Here is a 6,398-nt window from a genome sequence, read left to right as displayed (position 1 = left end):
AGGGAGCCCAGGCTGGGGATTGGAACCCGGGACGCAGAGTGTGCACACCACCATCTCTCGTGGGTGTCTCTGTTCTAACGGTTTTCTGATTTAAACCACGAGAAAACCGACCGCTCCGCCCAGTCTCGCTCAGTAACCAGTGAAGAGAAGGCATCACCGTGCAGGCGGTCTGGGCGAGAAATGCAGCAGCGCTGGCACCAGCCAGCAGCCGGGCTCGGAGCCTGAAGGGCACATGGGAACCATCACCTTGTGCGATCTCTCCCGGCCGTGCTGGCTGGACAGCTCCGCCTGTCTGCTAGATCCACATGGCAAACATCTGAGAGCCGTGCTCATCATCAAAGGTTTCACGACGTTCGTAGAGTCTGCACCTCCCTCCAGCTTATGTGGAGGAGCTCACAAGATCGGCCTTGGAGAAGCCAGTCCTGTCTACAGCTCGCCTTCCCCGCCGGCCGCCCTGGGAAAGGGGACCACCTCCCGGCCAGCAGGATGGGCAGCGTGGAGTCTCTGAAGGCCACTGAGCAGAGAGCCAGGAGGCCGGGCTGAGTCCTGGCTCCGCCTCTCTGAGCGTCTGTGTCCCGGGGACAGGGCTGGCCTAGACCGCGGCTGAGGGGGCTCTGCTTTGGCGCTGTCCGGAGGGACATCAGAGGCTGGTGAGGCTGGGTGTTCTTGGACTTGGAAGGGTCCCTTCGGGCTAGAGCTCCCTGGTGTTCAGGGGAGCGGCAGGGCAGTGTCTGGGCTCTGGGAAACCCAGGGTAGCTGAGCTTCCTTTCTGATGAGCTGGGAGGATTAGGGAGACGTGGGGGGGGAGGTGGGGGGCAGGAGGCAGAGTGCAGAGGCTCCCCACAAGCTCAGTGTTAACCTCAATGGTGTTGCTTCCTTTGTTGGCACCTTCCTCCTCCTCACTGAAGGACGCAGTGGAGAGAAGCCATTCCTGGTTCTTGCACTTCTCTCTCTTGCCTCATCCCAAACCCTGTTGGGGAGGATTAGGTGTGAAGCTTTGGCGAAGAGCCATGGTTGCCCGGGCACTGGCACTAGGCACCTGGGAGACAGGAGGGGCCGAGGGACCTGGGGCAGTGCTCGGCCAGAAGCGGGTCCTCTCCAGGCCCGGCCCGGCCCAAGCTTAGCCAGGCCAGCACCTCTAGGCTGGGATCTTGCAGAAAGACAAGGGGAGTCTCTGGCCGTGTGGTCTCAGAAGCGTCCTTTCTGTGCCAGGCTCTGCTGTGGCTCTGCAGGGCGGCAAAAAGCCCGTCCTTCCCCCCCAACCCCCTGAAGAATAGCTCTCTCCTCTGGTCCCCCAGGTGGTGGGCTGTGTCTCGCTCCCCGCTCCCCTAACTCTCTGCCCCTACCTGCCACCAGTTCAGATCCTGAGCACCTCTCTCCCCACCCCTCGCCTCTGGGCTGGGACCGTCATGCCATCCACCACGTGACACCTTGACCTCATTCCCAACCTGCCGCAGGCTGGTCCCACTCTCCACTCTTGTTTTCTCCCAGAAGATGCGCCTTGGGTCCGAGCGAGCGGCGTTTCTCTGGGAGGCCATCTCTCCCGCCCTGCTCTCCTGAGGGAGCAGGCATGTGCACAGATGTAGCAAGCTCCCCTCCCACCTCTGCCCAGCCTCCTTACCTCACTGCTACCCGGCTGTGTCTGAGGGCCGGCCAGCTCCCCGGTTGGTGTTCTGTGGGACAGCCGGGGGCGTGGGCGCTGCTTCCTGTGTGACTTGAGGCCTGGCAGGCCTGGGAGGCGGAGGGAGCCGTGGCTGCTGGCGAGAGGAGCTGGTGCCAGGTGATCGCCGACAGTGGAGGCCTAGAGGACATGGCTGTCTGCCCTGGGCCCTCCTTGCCCCCGAGCACGGTGAGACCCTGCAAAAGCCGGCTGGCGGCCACTGCTCAGGCAGGACAGCGCCGTGTCGGGAGCGGGCCCTGGCGTGGGGCCACGTGCTGAGACTGCGTAGTAAAAGCAACTGTTTTTGCCAACAGTGGTGTGTGGCTCCGTGAATTTTTCTTCCCACACTCTAGGGCCAGACTGCTCTGCATGGACCTGGTCATCTTCCCAAACCCATGGTGCTTCCCCCCGCCCACCCCAGCTTCCAGGACCCCACTCAACCTAGACCCCACGGCGGGAGGGATGGGCGGAGGCTGTGGCCCGGACCGTGCTGACACAGGGTGGAGTGGGGCGAGGGAGAGGGAGGAGCCAGCACCGCGCTGGGCCAGGTCGGGGAAGGCCAGGGCGCTGGCAGCCGAGTCGTCTGGCCGCCTGTACTTGGGTCTGTGACTGTACTCTGCCTGGCGCTGTGCGCAAGGTCTGGAAACATACAAGGCTGCCCAGCCGACTTACTGTAAAGTAGCTGGAGCCATGGGAGTGCTGTATGGATTAAAAAGTACTGAACTACCAACACTAAATGCGTGTGTGCGTATCGCTTGCTTCACTCGTGCTGTGTCCCAAATGGTTTTGGTCTTCCCGGAGGTGGTCAGGCCCAGATCTGTGTGCGAGCGACATGCACCCTTACACACACAGGCACAGCCATCCACCCAGGGTAGGGAGGCACCTGACGAGGTGGAATAGGTAGGAAGTTTGGGAATCAGACCTGAGTACAAACGGCCTTATCCCTGCTTGCCAGCTGTGTCACCTTGGGCCCCTGTCATCACTCTGAGCCTCAGGTGTTTAGAGATAATGTAAAATGTGTGTGTGTCTGAGTATAGTGGCTGGCTCTGTACTAAAAACATTTTTTATCTCCCTGTGAAGCAGTACTTTGAAATGCAGGAGACTGTGGTGGACTGAATCCTGATGACAATTTCTTGAGAGTTTCCCTTTTGGGGCCTCAGCCCCCCAGGAAGATGGGCACTGGGCGGCGCTGGGCGCCGTTGCCTTGCTAGGTACGCGGGGAGTGCGGCCCTCCTTCACTGGGTCCTCCTCACACTCAGCCCTCTGCCACCTGGCAGGAAGCTTATTTGACGTCAGGCAGGTGAGGACACACGTGGCTGGATTCCTTCGCATTTGGGTGGGGAAGGAAGGGAAGGGAGAGGCCAGGTCCCAAAGCGCCATGTGTTAATTCTGGATACCGCCTTTCCTGGTCTCGGGGCATATGGCCCCTGGTGGTGAGTTGAGGAATGGGCGCAGGCGGGGGCGGGATGCAGATCCCATGGATACGTCACACACATCTGGACTACTTACTCGCAGAGTGAAACCAGGGCAGGCAGTGTTGAGAGCCACTTTATTGACATGAACAGGGAGTTCACTGGGCAACGCTACAGAACAGCCACTAGGCTGTGGAAAGCGTGGGTGGTCAGGACAACACTGGCTGTGGGAAATAGAGAAAAAGCCACGTGCAGGTGACAGGGTGTAGAGTTCCATCAGCTGCAGGACTGAGTTTGCTGACTGTGTTCGATGGTGTTTCACAGACCGAGCACCCGTTCTGCAGTCTCCCCATCGTGCACACCCCCAACGTGCAGCGCTCGCCACGCGGTGCGCGGGAGGACGAGAGTATTGCTGGCGCAGGCTTCGCTGGCCTGTGGCCGGGATTGACTGTCATCTACAAGACAGACTTGCGTAAGGTGCTTATCCACTGGGCCCTACTGAACTCAAGGAAGGGGGCAGCTGAGCACGCGTTACCTACCACAGTAGTTTCAGAGATTAGCCAAGTCTTGGATGAGAATTTTTTCGGACCTAAGACCATGGGGCACAGTGAGGGTCTAGATTGGTGCTCGACACGGTGGGTGCCAAGGCGAAGAATGAATGGATGATGGGAGCAGTGAGCACACCTCATGCTGCTCCCATAGGCCTGCAGTGACCAGGTGAACTCACTGCACTAGGGATCTTTCATTTACAAAAGGTGGGGAAGGAAGCTTTGTTTGGTGTTCTCTCTTCTCCATTTCTGTGTGAACTTGAGAAAGGGGAACGAGATAGCGTATCTGAAGTGGGTCTCGCTCTTGCTGCTGTTTCTGCAAAGCAGCGGTTACGTAGCCTTGCCCTCTGGTTCACTCAGGTGGGCGCACAGATCGCGAGATGGCTGGGTTTTCCTTTCCGTCTAGTCGGTTGGGGGAGGAGCTATGTCTCGTAGCCATTCACTGCTCTAAACATATTTCCAGCATATTCCTGCTTTGAAAATTCCTTTCTGCCCGGCCAGCATGGCTCAGTGGTTGAGCGTTGACCTATTAACCAGGTCACAGTTCAATTCCCATTCAGGGCACATGCCCGGGTAGCAGGTTCGATCCCCAGTGTGGGACGTGCAGGAGGCAGCCAATCAATGATTCTCTCTCATCATGGATGTTTCTATCTCCCTCTCCCCTCCTCTCTGAAATCAATTTTAAAATTTTTTTAAAGAAAAATTCCTTTCCTACTAACATTTCTAGTTTGGCATCTAAGGAAACCAGAAAGTCAGAGACTCAGAAACCTGGGTGTGTAAATGTTTCGGGATAGAAAGACGATAAAGAACGATGCTTTTAAACAGACTGGACATGGAGGGACCGGCACTGACTGGGAAGTCCTTCCACACAGGAGTGGACTGTGACACACAGGACAGAGCTAACAGTAAAGGTCAAGGTCAGGGGGTCAAAGTGCTTCGGGGCCAAGTGAGTTGTGCAGTCATGGCTCTTACGCAGCAGGAAAGGGAAAATGAGACCCAGCCTGAGTGAACTGCGTTGCCGAGGACCGGTCATGGGAGACAGCCAGCACCAAGGCCCCAGGCTGGGCTCCTGAAGCGGTATTAGCCCTTGGCAACATCTCCAAGCCCTTTAGCAGGAGCCGCGTGCACACGCGCTCCAGAGCGATGCCCACTCCGCCTGGGCCTGTGGGGACGTGGGAGAGATGGGCGGCGGGACCTGAGGGAGGCTGGTGATCACAGCACCCGCAGGCTCACAGTCACCCAGGTCTCCCGGGAGGAGGGGAACTGCAGTTCAGGAGACAGTGACACGCACACTGACTAGAAAGGTAAAAGCAAAGTGAGGAGGACTCCTCACGCACGTGTCCGGCACCTGCGGGAAGCTAAGTGGAGGAGGAGCCGTCGTGGGGTTGAGGGTGAGGGGACAGCAGGAGAGGCCGCGATGAGGCGGAAGTTAGCAGATGAGAGGGGAGGAGGCAGCTGTGAGCTCAGTGGAGAGAACTGGGTCCCAGCTCCCCCTTACAGCTGTGTGCGCTGAGGGTGTGACGACGCCTCAGCTTCGGACTCAGTTTCTCCACTTACAACAGGAGCGTTAGCGATATTTACCTCGCAGGGATGGTTGTGGAGAAGGAAAAGGTCATTGCAGTGAAGGTGGGTTGTAAACCATATAGCTCTGATGAAAGGTGAGACGTTAGAAAGCAAAAGCGGAGGATTCTTACAAAGGGGACAGAAGAAAAAGACACAATAGGTATCATGCAGCTCCACTAAAACCCACTCAGGAGACATTGGAGTTTGTCTGATAAGAGGCAGTGGCAGCCATGCGTGCTCCTGGGTGAGAAGCTGGATGCAGGGGCTACGGGAACAAGAGGAAGCGAGCTGCAGGGAGGAGCTGGCTGCTGCACAGCCAGCCGCGTGGCTGCCAAGGCCTCCGTTCTCCCATCCGCCTAACTATAAAGAAAGAAAAATCTACATTCCAGAGGATTATGTGGGGAACTGCCGGGGAGAAGCGCCTTGAATTTATTAGAAGTATTTTCTTCAAGATGTGAACAAGGACTTAGGGTCAGCGCTTCCCCGGGGAAGGAAGAAATGAAAAAAAGGGCATTTGTCCGGCGAGGCCCAAAGCCAATGGAGTCTGATCTTTCCCATAAACTCCTCCGGATCTAAGAGCCACTCACCCATCCCGTCCCAGCCCCGCTCATCTTCTACTTCACAAACACCCTCCCTCTCCTCACCAGGCGCTGAAGGACTTCACACATGGACCAATCCCTCCATTGAAACGAAACATGAGATTTTGACTAAAATGTAGCCAGTGTTCATCTGCTCTCCCAAAAGCTAGGGGGAAGCCTGGACATTACAGATCCCCAGGTGAACTGTTGGGAGCCACGAGCCCCCCTCCCTCCCGTCCCTTCTCTCATCGGCTGATGGTCCATGTTTCTTAGGTGTCACCCCGAGGCATTCTGCTGCACGATGCTCAGGTCCACACGCCCTTCCAGGGAGGAAATGCCTCGCGTCTGTTCCCGCCTGTCTCTGCCTTCTCCGACTTCCAGCCGCCAGATCAGAGCTACCCCCGCCAGGCAGCCCGCCCAGTCCGTGCTTGTGAGAGAGTCACGGTCATAACCAACCTCAGTTCCAAAGTCTTTTCCAGGATAAAGTGCCCATCTTGGGAAGCTGAAGCTGGGCGGTGCCTAAGGTGACACCCCCTCCAGGGAGTCCTCTGCAGTCAGGCTGAGCTGAGCCCTGCCTGAGTGTCAGCTGCCCCCACAGCGTGAGGAATGCCCGTCCACGGGCATTTGGAGAGGAAGG

The sequence above is a fragment of the Myotis davidii genome, unplaced genomic scaffold, assembly GCF_000327345.1.
Source record: "Myotis davidii unplaced genomic scaffold, ASM32734v1 scaffold803, whole genome shotgun sequence".
Taxonomy (NCBI): Eukaryota; Metazoa; Chordata; class Mammalia; order Chiroptera; family Vespertilionidae; genus Myotis; species Myotis davidii.
This window is presented reverse-complemented; position numbering follows the sequence as displayed.